Below are 21,150 nucleotides of genomic sequence, written 5' to 3'. Positions count from 1 at the left end.
ATATTTGTAATCTCTATAGGCATTGTGAATATGGCATTGCTGATACACCAACCAACCTAGATTATAAAAATATAAGCAGATGGAAGATGGAATCAATCTGTCACCAAGCTTTTCTAAGGCAGCATGTTATGGTGAATAGAGATCCAGCCTGGAAGCCAGGAAGATCCTTTTCAAGGCCTGCCTCTGACCCATACTATGTATGTGTCCCACTTACCCTCTTAGTACTCCAGGCCATGCTCTAAAATCATGTTTCAGAGAAGGTGTTGACCTGCTCTGGTAAAAAGAGTTTCCTTATCTGGAGCTCCTCATACCAGTGAAATCATAGGTCTAATCCTTATCATTATGTGTTAGGCACCAGAGACACAAAACCAAAAATGAAACTTTCCTTATCCTCCAAGACCTTCCATGCTGTCAGGTAAGGCCACATGTACACACACACACACACACACACACACACGATTATTAATAGCTAACATTTATATAGTACCTACTATGTGTGCCAAGTATTGTGTTTGTACACTTTACAGATTTCATCTCATTTGATCCTCACAACAACCTAGTAAAGTAGGTGTTACTATTAGCTCCTGTTTACAGATGAAGAAACTGAGGCAGCAAGATGGTGGAGTAAAAGCAGAGACTTGCTTGAACTCTCTCCCAAGCCCCTCCAAATACCTGTAAAAAATTACTCTAAACAAATTCTAGAGCTGCAAAACCCACAAAATGATGGAGTGAAACAGATCTCCAGCCCAAGACAGCCTGGAGGGTCAACAGGAAGGGTCTATCATACCAGACTAGGAGCGGAGCGCAGTCTGATGTGGACCGTGCCAGCACAGAATGGGCTGGAGCAGGCCTCAGGAGACTGAAGCGCTGCCAGCTGTGGCAGTTTCCAGCCTTCTTGCCCAGGTCGAGGAGAAAATATTGCAAGCAGCCAGAAAGAAATAATTAGAGTATTGTGGAAATACAATCAGGATAACATTAAGATCTAGCAGCTTCTACATTAAGGGATTGAAGGGTTTAGAATATGATATTCTGGAGGTCAGAGGAGCTAGGATTAAAACCAAGACTCACCTACCCAGAAAAACTGAGTATAATACTTCAAGGGGAAAATGGAGATTCAATGAAACTGAGGACTTCTAAGCATTCCTAATGAAAAGACCAGAGCTGAAAAATTTGACTTTCAAATACAAGAAACTGAAGCAAAGGATGATTTAAGTGCCTTGCTCAGGGTCACACAGCTAATAAGAATCTGAGACCAGATTTGAATTCAGGTATTCCTGACTCCAGGCTCTATCCACTGGAAGGTGAGGCAACAGCATCTAGGGTATGTAGCATAGATAAGATTTCAGGTCAGAGATAGTACTTGCATATAGTTTGGAAGGAAACTAGGGGTTCTAAGAGGTGGTAATGAGAAGAGTGCATTCCAGGAATGGGGCCAGTCTAAGCAAAAGGGTCTGAGATGGGAAATAGCATGTCCTATGTGAAAAATGGTCAAAAGGACAGTCTGGCTGTACCAGAGAGTGCATGAAGGAGATAAATGGATAATAAACCTTAAAATGTGGGTTGAAGCCAGGTTGTACAGTATTTCAAACACCAAACAGAGCTTATATTTGATCTCAGAGGTAACAGGAAGCCACTAGAGTTTATTTAGTAGGGATGTGATGTGGCCAGGTCTGGGCTTTGGGAATATTACTTTGGCAGCTGTGCGGAGGATGGATTGGAGAGACCAATAAGGAGACTACAGCAATAGTCTGGGGGAGATGTGATGAAGATCTGCACTGGGGTCATACCCATGAGTGGAAAGAAGGGAACAGGTGTGAAATATGCCTGGAGAAAGAATTGATAAGACTTGGCCATTGTTTGGATTTATGGGGTGAAGGAGAATGAGAATCTGAGGGTGACTTCAGATTTGCAATCCTGTGTGCCTAGGAGGATGGAAATGATGGGGTCTGGGCTCTTGGATGGCCCCCTCCTTGAACTTTCCCATGAATTTCAGGAACCCAAATCCTGAACCCAGATCCCTGGCATTTGTCAGAGGTATCCTTGTCCCAGTAATCCTTTCAACTGTCTTTTCTTTGTTGCACCACCTCCCCAGCCCAACCATCAATTCTCTGTTATCACTAATCCAGCCCATACCCCCTTCTCTGTCACTTCCAGACCACCTGAGGCTATTCACCACTCCTTAATCTCATTCAAACCTTGCCACAATCTTTTTCCTTATAAAAACATCAGCATTGTCCCTATGAAATGCGCAGACTCACTAGGACCACCCCAATCTTGTTTATAATAAACTACTTGAACTGAAAGAAAGCTTGAGTGGTCAAATTCTTTCGAGGTGGATCCATACCCTTTGCCCTTGTATTTCGGAGTTCCCAAGACCCCTAGACTTCAATATAAGCACCCTTAACAAAAATAGGGAAATCAGAACATGGTTAGAAAAACATGACATGGAAAGAAAACTATGCTGTTCTATAAGCTTCCTTTACACACACACACACACACACACACACCCCTTTACAACTATCAAATCTAAAACAAAGATTCCCAGAACTCCATCTTAAACCTAGACTTCCATCCTGGGTTTTCTAGGACTATATCTCCAATTGGCTGTCACATTTAAAAAAACATTCTTCCCCAATAACATGTTAAAATAATTTTAAAAACTTTTTTTAAAGTTCCAAATTCTTTGCCTCCCTCCCTCCCTATCCCTTCTCCCTCGCTGAGACAGTAAGCAATTCATTATAGGTTATACATGTGTAATCATGTAAAATGCCACACATTTTAAATTTAATTCAACAACCATTTATTAAGTACCTATCAAGTACAAATCACTGGGTTAGGTAATGGGTGAGATATAAGGATACGGAGATTACACTTTAATGAGGCTTTTCCACCTGAATGTTCTACTACTACGTCAAATTTAACATGCCTAAAACCAAAGTCTTCATTTCTCTCCCCAATCCTATTCCCCCCTCCCCAGTTTTGTTAATGACTCCACCATTGTCCCAGTTACCTGGGTTTGAAATCAGATTTATCTTTGCCCCCTCAGGTCTGCCTCCTTGTATACAGTCAGTCAATGATTTCTGTTGGTTCTTCCTATGAAATATTTCTGCTATTCGTCTTTCTTCTTTTTAGTCCCCATTGCTGTGCCCCTAGTAAAAACCCTTATTGTCTCATATCAAGACTACCTGGGATACCCTTGTAGTCAATTGTCAATATATATTTATTAAGAGCCTACTATGTGTCAAGCATTGTGCTAAACACTGAGAATACAAAGATGAAAAACAAGGAGTTTATAATCTAATGGAGGAAGACAATTGGTCTCCACCTTTTAGTCTCTATACATTCCAATCTACCCTACAATATAGTGATGTCTTTCACAAATTATTCTTCCTAAAATATTATATAGGTCACATTATTCTCCTGTACAAAATCTCTTAATAGCTATAGAAAAAAAAATCCAAACTTCTCAACTTTATTTTAACTTGCTTCTCCTCATTTCAGCCTCAGTCTTACCTTTTATTTCCTTACATTGTCAAACTTAACTCCTATTACCTCTTATTCAAACCCTTGCCTCTGGCTAAACTAGGTGGCACAGCAAATAGAACTCTAGAACTGAAATTAGGAAAATCTGAGTTGAAATCCTACCTCAGACACTTATTAGCTGTGTGACCCTGGGCAAGTCACTTTTGTTCACTTCAATTACCTCATCTATAAAATAGGGATAATAGTAGTACCCACTTCCCAAAATTGTTGTGAAGATCAAATGAGATAATATTTGTAAAGTGCTTGGCACATAATAGGCTCCATATAAATGTTAGCTATTCGATATTTTGAGCTTCTTCATGAGAGCAGTGTCTTTGTATCTTCAGCACCTAGGGTAGGACAGCAGATACACTAGGTTGAATGCACAACCAATTACTGTGGGTTGAGTTAGATTGGTCACCTTCCCCTAAATCTGCATGTGTTCTTACCTCTTTGCCTTTGTTTATTCTGCTTCCCAGACTTTGTCTTGAAATGCTTTCTCCTTTTTCTATTTATTTCAAAAATGTTTTTACAATTCAATTCTCTCTCCTACAGAACTTCCAGCCCACAGTTGTAGCCTCATAGCAGGGTCTATTAGAGTTCCTCATCACTACTCACTTGAAAATATTCCCTTAATTCTTAATTAGTCTCCCCACATCTAGCCTCTCCTAATCTATCCCTCACAACAATGACAGCTTAATCTTTATTAATGACATACAGATGTGTATCCTTCTTCTGCCTAGAACTCTAAAGTATAAACTCCTTAGTCTGGCATTCAAGACCTTCCAAAATCTTCTACAACATCTCTGTCGTGCCTTTGCTCACTTTGTTACCTCTGCCCAGAATGGCCTCCTCCCACTCCTATCTGTTGAGTTTCCATTCACTTTTTAAGACCTAACTCAAACGCCAACTCTTCCAGAAAAACACTGTGATCCTAGAGACTCTTCTCTGGGTTTTTATGATACTGCTCTCTTGATTCTCTTTCTACCTATCAGATCATTCCTTCTCAGTCTCCTTTGTTGGATCACTATCCACATCATGCCCCCCAAGTGTGGATGTTCTTCAAGGCTCTTCTCTTTGTATACCATTTTCTTGTGACCTCATCAGCTCCCATGGGTTTAATTATGATCTCTATCCAGATGATGTATGCATTTATACAGCCACTCCTAATCTCTCTCTTGAGTTCCAGTCTAGCAGCAGCACCTGCATATTTTAAAATGGACATCCCATAGATTCTTCAAATTCCCTATGTCTAAAACAGAACTCATGATCTTCCCCCTCAAGCTTACTGTTCTATGGAACTTCTTTATCTCTGTCAAGGACATCCATATTCTTGCTGTCTCCCAATTTCACATCCTCTGCGTTGTCCTCAATTCTCCACTATCACCTCACATATTCAGTTGGTTGCCAAATCTGGCTGTTCCTACTTCTACAACATCTCTTGGATCCCTTCCCTTCCCACTGTTCACATAGTTACCACTTAAATTTAGGCCTTCATCACCTTTCACCTGGAATATTCTGTGGCCTCCTAATTCCTCTCCTTGCTTCACACCTCTCCCTACTGCAATCCATCCTCTCCACAGCTGTCAAAGTGACTTTCCTTAAACACATATTTGACCATCTTACACCTCTACTCAACAAATTGTAGTGACAACCAGAATCAAATATAAATTCCTGTCTGTGACTTTAAAATCCTTTACAACCTGATCCCAACCTATCTTTCCACCTTCTTGTACATGATGCCCCTTCTAGCCAAACAGGCCTCTCTGTTCCTCACACAAAGTGCTCAATTTCCCACCTCCAAGCCAGGCAATCTTCATAATCCATGGAATGCACTCCCTCCTCACCTTCAAGATGCAGCTCAGAACCTTACTCTCATCCAAACTAGTCAAAAGAGACACTAACATATCCACAGACACGTGCACACCCATGCACATACACACACATAGTCATTTGTGTATAGAAATACATTTCACTCAACAGAGAAATAGGAGGGAAAGGAGAAAAGGAGTGAGGAGGAATTAGAGAGATAGTAGATGAAGGGCTGCATTAGTCCTTAGCAAAACAAATTCTAAGGTTATACAAAAATATTTATAGCTTTTTTTTTCAGTGGCAAGGAACTGGCACCTAAAGGAGTATATAAATGGAATAGAATACTATTGTGCTATTGTGCTAAATGATGAAGAGGATGGTTTCAGAGAAACCGGGGAAGAATGATGCAGAGTGAAGTGAACAGAACCAAGAGAACAATTTTTAAAATGATGACAATATTGTAAATACAATCAACTTTGAATGACTTGGGAACTAAGATCTAATGACCCTCCATGAATTCAGATGACTAATGATGAAACATGCTATTTACCTCCAGATAGATGACTCAAAGTGCAGAATTAGACATATAGATAAATGGATAGAGACAGATATCTGTCTCCATATAACATCTCTATCTCTCTATCTGTACATACATACATGTATGGGACATCACCAATGAGGAAATTTATTTTGTTTGACCATGCATGTTTATTAACAGAAGGGTTTTTGTGTGTGCTCAATTTGGGGGTAGGATGGGATGGAAAGGAGAGAAGATTTTCACTGATTGAAAATAACAAAATTTAGAGAAAAATTAGAAAAAAAAGAAACAATATGCAGCTCAGGCATCACCTCCTACATGAAACTTTTCCCAATCCCCCCAATTCAATCAACAAATATTTATTTAGTGCCTACGTATGCTAGGTACTGTACTTAGGTGCTAAGGATATAGGTACAAAAAATGAGACAGTCCCTATTTGCAGATAACATTCTAATGGAAAAGAAAACAAGCATACATCAAATATCTATAGCATAAACATACAATTATAAAAATATATACAAAGCAGCTACATTCAAGGTAATTTGGGAAGGAGGGCACTAGCAGTTGGGAAGATCAGGAAAAGTTTTACACAGAAGATGATGCTTGAGCTGCATACTCTATTGCTAAATCCCTCCTCCATAGTTAGCTTGTTTTCACTGTCTCGTAATTATTTTGCACTTATTCATTATATACTTACATATTAAATGTTGTCTCTTCTCATGGCATTCAAGCTCCACAAGAGAAGGAACCGTTCTATCTTTTGTCTTTGCGTCCCTGGTACTCAGCACAGTTTCTGGCTCCTAGTAGGACTGTAATATAAATGCTGGTTGACTTAATTGATATTAGGATCAGAAATGATCTTGCTTGTGCTTTCCTTGTCCTTAACATGTTACATTAGTGTCTGGTTCATGTGCCCACATTGTGTTTTATTTGATCATTTGATTTAAGGCAAAGGGTCTTGCATATGTGTATGTGTAATGGAAAGAGCACTTACTTGGTTTGGAGGCAGAAGGCTTAAATTCAAATCCTAACTCTTCTACTGTATGATTATCAGGCAAAAGTTGTTTTTCTCTAATCTAAGCCTCAGTTCCCTCATCTGTAAAATGTAAGGCATGGCATATGAAAGATTATTCCAAATCACTAATGATAGAAATGCAAATTAAAACAACTTAGGTTTCACCTGAGAGCCAAAAAATTGGCAAAGATGATGATAATGGGGGTAGTCAGAATTAGGATTGTAAAAAGACAGGCACATTAATACACCCTTGGCAGAGCTGTATATGACCCAACTACTCTAGAAAACAATTTAGAACTACACTAACAAAGTGACTAAAACGTTCATACCATTTGATTCAGAGCTCCCACTACTAGAAATGAACTCCAAGGAGGTCAAAGATGAAAACAAAAGTTCCATAAACATCAAGATATTTATAGCAGAACTTTTTGCATTTGCAAAGAACTGGAAACATCATAACTGTCCATCAACTGGGGGATAGCTTTACAAACTGTGGTACATGAATGTAATGAAATAATACGTTGCTGCAAGAAACAATTAATAAAATGACAAGACAAGTATGGGGAAATATATTGCCTGTTGCAAAGTGAAGTAAACAAAATTAGGAACAGAACATACACAATGACTACACTGATGTAAAAAGAAAGGAAAATAATAGAATAGGATGCTATGAAATTATGACCAAGTGTGTCCCCAAAGCAGAGAGTGAGGGGAGTGGTACTACAGGTGAGGAATATTGCATATGTCAGAATTAGCCAACATATTGGTTGGTTTTGCTGAACTATTATTATTATTATAAGGGATGGGTCCCTGGGAAGGAAAAAGATGTGAGGGAGAAATAGAAAGAAATGTAGGTGATATAAAAATGAAAGATTCCAATAAAATTTTAAAAATATACATAAGGGCTACACTCCAGGGCTGTTGATACCTGTAAATCTATGACATTTCTGAAGTTTGGCCAACAGGAAGAAATCTGCAATTATTAGCAGAAAGGTGGCACGGGCTAAGCCAACAGACATGTATCATCAGTTTATTTAAAATGTATGAAGTTGTAGAGAAGTTTAACATCAGCTAAGAAAAAAGCTGATACCCCCAAAATGATATTGAAAAGATTTTAAAATGTGGAGAGTGTCTCAAGCAAAATTTTTAAATCCCTCTTTATTCAGAATAGAAGTTTTATTTTTGTTTTTGCTGTTAGCAATAACAGATGTTACTAATAAACTAAAACCTTGCTAATTTGAAATGCATGTGCCCAGAAAAAAATGCCCCGTGAATGAACAGGATTCAGATTACTTCTATTTTTACTGAAGAAAAACAGGGTATCTAGTTGGCTAGGGCAAGTCAATTGCTTTAAATTACATCTTACTTTGAATAAAAATATTTGGTTAAACAACTTTTCTATTATCAACATTTAGGAAGTATCCAATTGAAATCAAAGATAAATACCTGCTCAAAGGAGAACAAGGAGACAAAGGAACAGCTCTCCAGCAAATCAGGGCACACTACTAAGATGCCAGGCCACTAACAGCTTCTAGGACTGGCATGATTCTGTGGATTCTCAAAGCTCCACCCAAGATGTTTAAGTCTGCTTATATGATTGAAAACTCCTTGGAGCCAATGCCATATTCCTGCCAGGGTTGGGGGACCCACTGAACCTAGGGGGAAAGGCCATTTGGCTCACTCAGTAATAAAGATGTCATTAAGAGTGGTCAACCTTGTAAAGCTGTACAGGGTTGAAGCACGATATTTTGTGAGTGAGGTCTTTATACTGGACATCAGCATAGGGTGGCTGGCATCAGTTACACTGCCAACTATTTGCGGAGCTATATAGCTCAGTTGTGTGGGGCCTCAGGTCTTCCTTTTCTACATCTGCACCCCATCATTTACCCATCTTCTCATTTTCCCTTCCCTCTATTCTTCCTCTTCCTTACTTCCTCCTCTTTCTCTCCTCTTTGATCTTTCCTTTCTTACCCTCCCCCATTGCCTTTTCTCTCTCCTTTCCCCTCCCTTATTTGCGTTTTTCTCCTTTTACCCCCCTCTCGCTTTTGTTTTTCTGTTCCCTCTTCCCCCTCCCCATCCTCCTGCTTTCCCTTTCCCCTGCTTTTCTTTCTTCTCCTCTTTTCCCTTTCCTTTTCTTGTGCATTTTTCTTTCCTGCCCTCCCTCCAGAATCTCATTCCGTGCTCTCTCTCTCTCTGGTCCTCCCCCAGGCCCAGGCTCCGAGGTTTGTGGGCGGGGAATTCGGTCCCGCCCCGCTTAGGGGCTGGATTCCCGTAGGGCTGGTCACGTTGCCCCCTCCCTCCCTCTCTCTTTTTCTCTCTCCTCTCTCTCTCTCTCCCTCCCTCCCTTCCTTCTGCAGGGCCCGGGGTGCGCAGCCCGCTGGGGGAGGAGGAAGGGAGGAGGAAGAAAAGGAGAGGAGAGGGGAGGGGGCGACGTTGTCGTGGGGGCGCCGGGGAGGCGCGCGGGGGGCGGTGCGGCCCCGCTCGCGAGCCAATCAGCGCCTCCATCACATCCATGCAAATATGAGCACAATGGAGCGAGCCCATCACTCGCCCCTGCAAGCAAGCTTGAAACGGGCTGCCGTCTGAGCGATGGCTGCTGCGACCAATGACTTTATGTCGAGAGCCAGGGAAGTCCAATGGCGTGGCGGGGGAGGCGGGCCCGATCCGGGTTAGGGTGTCCTTGCAGGGTGTCTGAGCTAAACTTCACCAAATAATAGCTGTTTGTATTTTGGCTGCTGCAGGAGCCATTTTAGGTAAGTTCTTCTCTTAACTTTTTATTTTCCGCCCCGGTCTCCGCGGCCCGGCCGTGCCCCCCTGTCCAGGATCGTACCCCTCAGGTCCAGCCGGTCTGTCCATATGAATGAAGCCGGGAGGAGCGGGGCTGCGCGGTCGGCGGGGGCCGGGCTGGGGACGGGGGCTGAGAGCAGGGCCGGCCGCGGAACGAACGAGGGAGGGAGGGAGGGAGCGGGCGACCGGGGAGGGGGAGGGGGAGGGGAGGGGGGAGAGGGGAGGGGGAACGGGGGGGGGGGGGGGGGGGGGGGGGCGAGCCCGGCTGGGCGTCCCTGGGCCGGGCCAGGCCTTGCCGCGCTCCCCCTCCCACGTCCGTCCGTCCGACCGTCCGTCCGTCCGTGGCCTCGCCGAGTCTGTCTGGAGGGTGCGCGCCGCTGTCCTTGGGAGCTGGCGCGGGCCCCGGCTGCGCTGCGGGGCAAGACCCTCCCCCCGGGACTGACTCCCTTCAGCGTGGGCTCCTAGGCTGGCGGGAAGCGGGGGCGGCACCCACGGGACCCCGGAGAAGTTGTTCCATCCCCCTGCAGTATTGGAGGGGGGGAGCCCCAGGTAATGATGGTCCTCCTGCGCTTTCAGGATCCCCAGGCGCTTTTCCCGGATTGTCATCCCCGCGGTCCCACTGCCGGAGGACCAAGTTCTCCAGCTGCTGCCACCCCCACCCACCCTTGCTCACGCCTTGGCTGGGGTTCCTCGCTGCGATGGGGAGCAGTGATTAGGAACCAGCATCCGAGATAACCCAGAGCCAAGTTTCGTGTCCTATGGGGCTGCATGCTTTTTGAGGTGCAGGAGAAGGGGGGAGGATGGGAAAAATCCACTCTTCTGGCCTCTTCCTTTGGGGTTAAGTTGTAAAGGTGTCACCTCCGAATTTCCCAGGGAATTCATGGTGAATGATTGGCAGGCCCCTTGCCTTTTTCAAGGTGTTCAGAGGATATCTCCCTGTCGAGTTTGAGTTTTCCAGCCGCAATTTTATTTGAACTAATTGGAAATACGTAAGTCGCCACTTAAAGGTGTGTGCGTAAAGTCGCAGTTATGATGAATGTGCCTGGGGTTTGTGTAGTGCAGTATCTAATTAGGCAGTATAATTCAATTGTGAGTTTGTAGGCCTCTATTCTCCAAATTGGGGCCTGTGGACCATTAGTAGTCTGGCTAAGGTTTCTGGTGAAAGCTTGGCATTCCGAATTTCCATTCCCTGGGGATTCTGTGTGTGTTGTCTTACTCACCTGCCTCTTGGGGGTACCCTGCTACTCTAATCTCTGCTGCATATTTGTGGAGCTCCAGGACATTGATATTAGCTGGAAAAGAATAGAGAAGTTAAAATCAAGAAATTACACATTCTGGGCAATTCGAAAATTGTTTCAGAACATACTTTAGTTTCTCTTTGTGTGTGTGTGTGTGTGTGTGTGTGTGTGTGTGTATGTGTATGTGTATGCATGCGTAGGATAGCACTACACCTATGATGTCTTTGCTTTGGGGAACTCCTTGGTGAGGGAATTTCCTCTACCAGTGCAGGTCATCATCTTTGCTATGCTTTTTAGTCTTAACCTGAGGATTTCAGGGGCTTGGTGAACTTGGATGGGGAAGAAAATTTCCTTTTTATGTTTTCTAACCTCCGACTGAAATTTAGCATTCTGTTTAACTGTGAATGTAGGCAACAAACTAGACTTTACCAGACTGACAAAGGGGTCTGCAGCATAAAAAACCTGTGTCTGAAAGTTGCTTAGAGTGCCAAGGCTTAAAGTGACACAACCAGTCTAGGATCACACAGCCAGTATGTGACTAGGAAGGGACTTGAACTCAAATCTTGGCTTCAAAGACAGATGTCAGTGCCAGACTCCCTCTTCATATATGTATCCTAATAATCCCCAGTGGGAGAGGCATTTTCATATTACCCATGTAGTCCTTATAAAGGTTCTTCTAATGGACACAATTGTATTTCCAATGAATGATGCATTTCAGTGGCACTGGCTCCTTTTGCCATGTTGTATGTTTTCAAATAACATAGAAATGTAGAAAAAGCCTAAAGGTCATTCTAGTCCAGTTCTCTCTTATCTTACAGATAAGGAAATCAGGCCCCTAATACAGTGACCTTTTCCACTATACTACAAATGTGTGTGTGTGTGTGTGTGTGTGTGAGAGTGAGTGAGTGAGAGAGAGAATATATTTAAAATCTATGCATGATAGAGGTTAGGCATGAATCTTTAAACCACAGTACCATAACTTAAGGTTTATCTTATCTGGAATTGTAGTGTCAGAGCTAATGCTTATAATCAAAGGCCTGAATAAAATGTAAAATAGCAAAATAAGTTTAAGAAAAGTAGTTTAGGAATACTTTTTTAGAGCAACTCTCATAGGATGATTACAAATCCTCCTTTTTAAAAAAATGCTTCATTATTGATTAAGGCCAAATTTTTTCTAAAAGTAAAACTCATTGAATGATTATTATTGCTGTGACAATTTCCCCTACTACACTTTGTTTTTTTCCCCCCTTGTGGACACAGCAAATATTGATGTTATGCTTCAGTGTGGTGCCATCACATCTCATACAATGAAGTTATATCATAATGAGCTATTAAGTAGTGGTATTGCAAGGTATTTAAATCTAATCACCTTTATTCTTGTTCTTTGGTATTCTGTTTTTTGAAAATAATAAGGGAAGCCATGGAAGATGTTTAAAAGATCAAACAGTGAAAGAGAGAAAACTCCTGACCTAACACTTCTGAATTTCCAGAAGATCTTTTGGTAATTAGCGTTATATATCTAATATTTAAAAGTCTACAATAGTGTGTTTTTGTAGAAATCAAAGAGTTTGACATTTTTCCCATGTTGTAGATGACCAATCATTAACAAAAAGCTTCTAAGGTACAGTGTTCTATAGAGCTTGTCTTTGCTACATAAGAGTGTTTTATGAGGCATCTTTAGGAAAGTATTACCCCTATGCCAGTGCTAACACCAGAGGTGGTTTGAATTTATGTTAAACAATATGAAGAAAGGGTTCCACAATCATTTGGAGGCTTTAAAGCTATCAACTTAGAGCATTGTGAGGATTATAAAGAGTAGATGTAGGTCTCAAATACCTTGATACCATTGAGCTTAGGATATTTCCAATTTGGGGAAACAAATGGTGCACATAAGTTCTATGCAAGTTTGATAGTGCTTTAGAATTCAAGGGATCTGTCTATACATTCTATGTGTTTATAATTCCATTCCTCTATACAGAGCTTCAGTTTAGTAACATGTTTTGACATGTACATTGAATTCCAATACAGTCCACATTTTTTTGGTCCTACTGAATTATTACTGAATATTACTTGAAATAAATGAGTAGGGGCCATTTTTTTAAATTAAATTTCAGAGATTTTTTGCTATAGTGAGATTTGATTTGTGTCTTTTTGGTATCTAAATCAAAGGCATGTTTATAGTATGTATAATAATGGACTAAATAATTGTATTCTAACAGCAGCCACATATAATTGAACTTGAGTTCAGTTAGAAGACTGTTCTTTTTTTTCTTAGACAAAAAAGTCATTTTGAAGTACTAGAACTTTTTTAGTAAAGAAGGAAGACTGGAGTAATCAGATTTCCTTCTACTAGCCTTTTTCTTATCTGATAGGTATTTAAAAGGAAGAAAACCCTAAAAGATTGTACTTAAAATTTTTAGGAAAACCAACAAACACTATTTCAAGTTAATTTTTGTCTGTTAAAGCAAGCATGAATACATGTATAACCCAATAAATAAAAAGTTAAATTTCTAAAATAGAGATATCAGTGGATAATTATTTCATATTTATAAAAGGAGTTTTCATTAAGAAATTTTTTGAGGTGTTAAGTAATACAAAATTTAAAAAAATTTCACATGCTTATAGAATCTAGAATGGGAAAAGACCTTAGAGATCACCTAGACCAGTGTCCCTTATTTTCTAGTTGAGAAGTCTGAGGTTCATAGAATAAAAGTGACTGTTGCTAAGTTACACAGGGAATAAATAATAGAACTGAGAAGAGAACCCAAGTCTTCTAACAGCAAAACCAACTACTTCTACTACACTGTGCTCCCTCAAATTTATATTAAATTTTCTAATAATGCAGCATAATCAAGACATACACATACATCTGTAGTTTGAAACTTTCTATCCTATTACTTTCACTGGAAACATCCATGTGTTACATTGATAGTGTCAAGTTTGTTTTTACAATAGTTAACTTATGGTTATTTTTTTGGTTTTGCAGTATATGTGCCTGTCACGGAGTAGGCATTTAATGAATGCTTGTTGATTATTTGACCAAAGTTATTGACTTTTGGAAGGCGCAGTTCATTACTACTGTGGACTTCATGTATAAAAGAACCAGGCTATAGGTTTGTGCTCTGTCTCTGTCAGCTCCTGTGGTTATATTGACCTTTTATCCCTGTTAAAGTAGGAAGTCATTTCTTCATAATTCCGATGTTTTACTTGCAGTTTACTGCAAGCCTTGCAGTGATTTGAGTTAGGTCTCTAGGGTCTCTTCTTAACAGTCTTGTATAGGCCTATCCTTATAGCTCCTGTTACTAGTGTTGCTGCTGCTTCCTGTGGTTCAGGAGTGTCCAGTGGACCCTTCTTGGCTGAGCCATCCCTTGAAATTCATCCTTTGGTTATAATGTGAGAGTTCTTTCCTATCGTTGTTCACAGAGCCTGAAAGGAGAGCTAGGACAGGCTAAGTCAGGATTAGGGAAATATTAGAACAGTCTTGGAGGAATCCCAGGCTCTGGATCTTTGCCTTCTTCCCAACTGTTGATGTGCATGGCAGCAGAAACTTCTTGAGCTTTCTTTTCTCCCAGAAGATCAGCTAACTAAATTCTCTTGTCCATGTTGTACTGAAAGAAGAATTAATTTTGATAATGCTTGATTATGCCTGGGTTTGGGGTTTTTTTGGTACTAATATTTAGGATGATTCTGTGGGAAATCCTCAATTTTTCTATTCCTTTAATGTCAGTAGAAAGTAATTCTACAAGCATATCAGTCAGTATATTCTGCTAAATGAAGATACTCTTGAGAGTTTGTCTAGATGTGTATATGAGTTCCTTTTATAGAATAAATACATACAGTTCTAATTCTATTTTAACATAGAGGTTCTCTTTCCCCACCCACCAAGAAAATTTTTATACAAACATTTTTACGAGGGCTCAGTTAGTTACTTGAATAGTTCAGGCAACTTTTTATAGAACAAAATCCCAGTACAGTAAGGAAATTATGGTAGTCTCTTGGAGTGGGTTGAAGTGGGATTTGACCTATAGTAGTTATAAAAATCTGTTTGTTGGTCTTGCCAGTTGAGAAAAAAATTTTGGTTCTGAGCAAATTTCTTGTTTGTCATGATGTACACATTGACACATCTGGACTTTGGTCAGTTTGGAGCAGGGCATAAGGATATTTGATTTACTACATAGTAGTAAAGAAATATATCTAGACTGTTTGCTTTGGTTTCAAGGAAAATCATTATTAGTATTAGAAAATACATCTAAGGATAGTTCCAAGTTGATAAGTTGGGTTCAGATCAGAGGTTTTATTTACCAAATTATATTTCACATAACAGATTTATTAACGGAAACTATTTTAGTTGAAACATTTTTTATAGTATTGGCTATCTGAAACCCAACTATGTTGTATTAAAAGTTAAGGATTTCTTCAGTCAGCCTACTTGACTGAGTAAAGCCACCCAAAGAAATCAAATCCATAGTAACAGTTGGGTGTACCCTATTTTAAACAAATCTGATAGGGGATCACTTTAGATAATTGGTATGTGACTGGCACATGAGGGAGTAAGATATTCTGGTTAATGGAATTTCTGTCAACATTTATTCCTTAAGAGGAAGTGAAAACAGAGGAAGGAAGTAGAAGAAATTATTTTTATTTATGGTCTCTCATATACCTATACAATTGTAAGAATGCTTCAAAGGGGAACAAGTTAAAAATGAAATTTAAAACACCTCCCCCCCTCCTTTTTTTCCCTGTAGCAGGAAGTTAGAGTTTTTTCCATAGTTGGAAATAAGGAAAAGACAGGATTTGGAGAATAGCCATGTGTATAACCTCAAGGTATGATTTTTAGCATTTTATGTAACAATTTCTGGAAATGCTTCTGTGTGCATCTGTCTAAAAAAAAAATGGATTCCCTTTTCTACCTTCACTCTAAAAAAGAGATCTATCAATAAATTTAATTTATTCCTTACAGGGCTTTTGAAAAAAAAAAGGTTATCTAGGCCATAGTTCAAAAGTATTAAACCATAAACCATAGTGGGTCTTCTGTAGCAGACATGTTTAGATGTTGACAATAATTATTCTTTTGTTTCTGACTGTAATTAATAATTCTCAATGGTGTAAAAAAGTTCTGGTAAAGTTTTTTTTAGTTTTTTTTTTTCATTGGCAACTGGGAATCAGTGAGGTAGGTTGCCTTTGGGGTTTTTGGTCATCTGAAACAATTCTGGGCCAGAAATTGATATTAATGGCAAATTTTGCTTTTTCAAGAAACCCAATATTTTCATGAACTGTAACAAATTTTAACTGTTTAGACTTCAACATTTTGTCTCATTTGTCATAATAAATGGGTAGGTTTCTTGTTTGTCAGTGAGTCAGTAAAGAGCATTCATTAGAAATACCACTAGGTTTATAAACTTGGTGCAGTGAGGTATCATGGGTTAAAAAAGCACAATTCCTTATTTAGGAATTTAGAATTTAACATATTTACAGAGGTTTGGTTCCAAAATTATTAGAGGTTTTATGGTGTTACCTTATCTCCACAGCTGCCATTGATTCCAGGAGTTACCCATACAGGATGGCATGTAAAGTACTGAAACAAGCTCCACGCATAAAAATCACTCTATTTTTTTTTTTAATATTCATAACTACTACACTTTACCTGCCTCTTTACTACTGAAACATTTTATTTAACTGGTCCAGATTTTGGAAGATGGTCCAGAAAGATTCCTATTAATGTATGCTACTATTGGGTTATTCATATGGCAGCTACTTTCATTTTTAAAATTTTATATATTAACAGTAGTATTTTAGTTAAGTATAAGAACTTTAGTTTCTCCCAAATTAAAGCTTCTTTGTTAACTCTCAATTTCAGAATGTTAGAACTAGAAAGGACTCTTAGAGATCATCTGATCTTCACCAATTCCCTCATTTGACAGTAGGAAACAGAAGTGTAAAGTGCTTGTGACTTGCATAAGGTCATTCAAGTGGTAAGTTGCAGAACTGGAAACAGAATCCAGGATAACTGATACGATCTAATCCAACATCCTATTCACTCTGCTCCACTACTTGTGACTGTATTTTCTGCCAGGTCAAGTCTCTGCCTAAATTTTTCTTTAGGAGGCAGCATGGGTAAACTGCAGTAGAATGATAAAGGAAATGGTTAATTGGGGAGAAAAACCTTTGCATCTACTGACTCTTTTTAGGGTTTTATATCTAAATCATATAGGGAATTAACACAAATATTTTAAGATCAAAAACCAGTAAGTCAAAGGATATGAACAAGCAGTTTTCTACAGAATTGCAAATTCTGTTAACAACCATAAAAAGATTATTCCTTAAATTTGTAAGACAAATGCAAATCAAAACAATTCTGAAATTTCTACCTTACATTCAACAAATTGAGAAAGATGGCAAAACATCGAAATAGTTGAGGTCAGAAGAGCTGTAGAAAGACAGGCACACTGATGTTGGTGGAGCTCTGAAACAGGGTAACCATTATAGAAAGCAGTTTGAAGTTATGCTGAGATAGTGAGTAAAATATTGACACATTTTGAAACAGAGATTCCACTGCCAGCCCATACCCCAAGGAGGTCAAGAATAAAAAGAAAGGTCCCTAAGAGCCATATACATGAAGCTATTTATAGCAGCACTTTTTTGTAAGACAAAGAACTGGAAACATTGTAGATGCCCATTGACTTGGGGAATGACTAAGGTGACATAAAAATATAATAGAATATCATTGTGCTATTGAGAAACCATGAATTTGATGAATATATAGAGAAACATCAAAAGATTTATGTGTACTAAAGCAAAGCTTAGTAAGCAGAATTAGGAAAACTATATACAGTGACTATAACAATGTAAATGGAGAGAAAAACAACAAAAAGAAATAGAAATTAAATGTTTTGAAATTATAATGAACAAGCTTGGTTCTAAAAAAGATATATGAGAAAGTACTTCTTTTCCTTCTTTGGAAAGGTGAGGGAAGAAACCATGGTGTGGAAGTCTGCATATAACACTGAATTTGGTTGATTGTGAAGTTCCCCTACCCTCTAAAACAAAATCTTTATTATAAGGGCTGACCTTTGGCAAAGGGAAGGGAAAATTGGGAAATGTAGTGGATGTAAAAACAAAAATTATCTGTTCTTTTTTTTTTTTTTTGAAGAATGCTTCCTCTTTAGTCATGTGACCTGGGTTCAAATTTCATTTCTGATCTTTATTACCTATGTAATTTTGATGGTCACTGCTTTTCTTGGCTTCGGTTTCCTAATTAAATTTTATTTGCAAATGAAGATTCACTTTTTCTCCCCTCTACTTTTCCTCTACTCCCCCCATTGAAAAAGCAAGAAAAATGAAATCCGTGATAATCTTTCTAATTCTAGATCTATAATGACTATAAAGTTTTCTTATCCCTAATCTTTTGGAACTATTTTCCAAGATGTAATAGAGGATTATTCTCCATCGATGAACAGCAGCAGAAAAATAAAACAAAAAACGAACCCAACCCACTGTTTTATCTTTTTAATATAAAAACACAAGTCATTATCATGTGCAGGTTGTTTTTTAAAGCTTACAACCAATGTAACATGTTAATTTTAAACCTGTCCAGTTCTATTGTGTCTCCCTTTGAACTTCCTTCTGTTTTTTTCTGCATATTTGAAAAAAGGTTGATTTTTTTTTTCCTCTCTAGCATAACTAAACCTTTTAAAAAAAATAAGCATAGTCAGGCAAACAAATCATATATTGGGCATGTCTGGAAATGTTTGTGGCAATTTGTCATCTTAAGTCTGATGAATGTCAGGTGCAACTTCAGAATTGTTTTAATTTGCGTTTTGCTTTTTTGTTTTTTGGAGAATTTTTTTTTATGGTTGATGATAATTTGCATGTCTTTTTTTTGAGAATTGCCTGTTCATATCCTTTATTTCATCACCTTTCTGTCAGGAGGTAGTAAGAAGCATGCTTCATGATTAGTCTTCTGGAGTATGGTTACTCATTGCATTGATCAGTTTAATTCTTTCAGAGCTATTTTTCTTTACAAAGTTTTAGTCATTTGTATAAATTGTTCTTCTAGTTCTGTTACTTCATTCTGTATCATGCAAATATTTCCAGATTATGCTGAATCAATTATTTTTGTCATGTCTTATATACCATTGTTCAGACATTCCCAAATTGATGGACACCCTATTTTTTCCAGGTCTTTTTGACAATCGAAAGTGTGCTGCTCTAAATATTTTTGTGCACATTGGTCCTTTTCCTTTTTCTGCTATTTCTTTTGGGTATATGCATGGTAGTGTTGTCATTGGGTCAGTGGGTATGCACAGTTCAGTGATTTTTTTGGATAGTTTAAAATTCTTTTTGAGAATGCCCAGGCAAATAATTCACACATTCACTAACACTATATCAGTATGCCTGATGTTCCTTAGTCCACTCCTAAAAATCTTCATTTTCCCTTTTTGTCATCTTTGCTAATGGATGTGAGGTGGAACTTTTTAATTGTTTTAATTTGCATTTTTCTCTTTAGTGATTTGGAGCATTTTTAGTAGCTTGCATGTCTTCTTTTTGAAAAAATACTTGTTCATATTCTTTGACTTTATCTACTGGGAGCTGTGTTGCTTTTGTTCTTCTACATTTGAATAGATTCCCATGTTTTGGATAGGGATTGGGATAGGGACTGAACCTGTGATTTCATTTATGTAAGGAGCTTTCAGATAATGAAAATCCTTTATCAGTGGAGGTCAATACTTTTTCTGCAGTTTATAATCTTAGAGAGTTGCCTGCATCATTGAGAAGTTAAGTGGATATTCCAGAGTCCCATAGCTAGTATGGAGACAATGTGAGATTTAAGCCTATGCCTGCTTGGCTCTAAGGCCGGCTCTGTCTTCATGACTATCACAATCTCTCTCTTGGATATCAGACCTTTTTCAGCTAAACCTGGCTGCATGGATTTTTTTTTTTAATCCCTTAACTATTTCTGTTTTGATTTTTAACTTTGCTGATTTTGCTTTTGTAGAAATGTTTCAATTTTATATAATCAAAATTGTCCATTGTATTTCTTGTGATCCTTTCTGTTGCTTGTTTGCTTTGTCTTCATGTCATTTTAGCTATTGCTCCCAAAGCTCTCCTGATTGTCTCCCTCTTTGGCTTATTTTGAACTTGAAATTCCCAACATTTTGATTAGATTAAAACATTAAGGTATTTGGGAAGGTATTTACATCAGGAATTTATTTATCTGATTAGCCTCTGTCAGATACTGTCACCTTGAACAAGTCACTTAACTTATGTAGTCTCAGTTCCCTCAAATACAAAATGAGGAAGTTGGATTTGATGGCCTCTAAGAGGTCTTTTTCTGACTTTTAGGTGAAGGATTGAGGTTAGCACAAAGAACTGTGTAGCAAAAAGAACATTAGAATTGGAGTCAGTGAACCTGGGTTTGAATCATGGTCATGCTCTTTGTTACTTTTCTGTTATTACAATACATGCTATTATCATGCTCCTTATTACAAGGTCACATCGACCTTGAGCAAGACACATAACCCCCTGGCCATTTCACTTATTTGTAAAATGAGGTCTAGTTGATCTTAGGTCTTTTTTAGCACGTTAGAGTTCTTACTCCAATGATAACTGATTTAGCCCTGTAAAATAAGGGTGCAGAATACCTAAGGGAGACATTTGGACATGGGACCAGAAGTCAGCAGAAGGCACCAGACTGGTGCAGGGCTACCCTAGGTGAGTGTTACTCACTGTTAGTCTTGTTACCAGAAATCATTGGATGGAGTTGTAATGTAATGCCAAAAGAAGGCAACTTCCCAGGTTCAAAATACCAGCATAGGTGCTCTCTATTTTATTCAGTGACAAACCAAGAACAGAGAAGATCAAAACATGACATCATTCAAAATACAGCATTTACTAAGTGTGATTAAATAATCTCCAAGGACTACCCCACCCCAGGACTTTCCAATCATTCAATCAATTACAAAGTCCCTGTTCTAAATACTTCTCCACCCCTAGGCTATACCTTAATTAAGTCCACCACAAAGCCCCTCTTCTCAAATGGAGATTAGTTTCCAAACATAAGTAAAATACATTCATTTGCTCAACCATAGAACACAAAAAGGTCAAAAGTTCCCCACCCCTGGATCACAATTGAATCTACCCCAGAGTTACATCAAGTTTAAACACAGCACTTAATACCCAAATGGAGGTCTTTTCTTCATCTTGACACGAGGCAAGTTCTCAGCAATCTTAGTTCCTGG

At 38.9% G+C, this 21,150-nt stretch overlaps 1 protein-coding gene across 3 annotated transcripts in view; it reads left to right on the top strand.

Annotated features, from left to right (window-relative positions):
* The first annotated feature begins 9,426 nt into the window (after positions 1-9,426).
* CHD6 (chromodomain helicase DNA binding protein 6) overlaps positions 9,427-21,150 on the top strand; it is a 199,037-nt gene continuing 187,313 nt past the window's right edge. For 2 of the 3 annotated variants that reach the window (XM_069063587.1, XM_069063586.1), the window contains exon 1: positions 9,427-9,640. The gene's annotated coding sequence lies outside the window, so the exon portion shown is untranslated. The remainder of the gene's footprint in view (positions 9,641-21,150) is intronic. The other variant, XM_069063588.1, reaches the window with a different exon arrangement.

The sequence above is a fragment of the Petaurus breviceps genome, unplaced genomic scaffold, assembly GCF_028583685.1.
Source record: "Petaurus breviceps papuanus isolate PSGF00001 unplaced genomic scaffold, PetGlider_PUasm1.0 90591, whole genome shotgun sequence".
Taxonomy (NCBI): Eukaryota; Metazoa; Chordata; class Mammalia; order Diprotodontia; family Petauridae; genus Petaurus; species Petaurus breviceps.
Note: the sequence above shows the minus strand (reverse complement) of the source record. Positions and strands in the feature narration are given on the sequence as shown.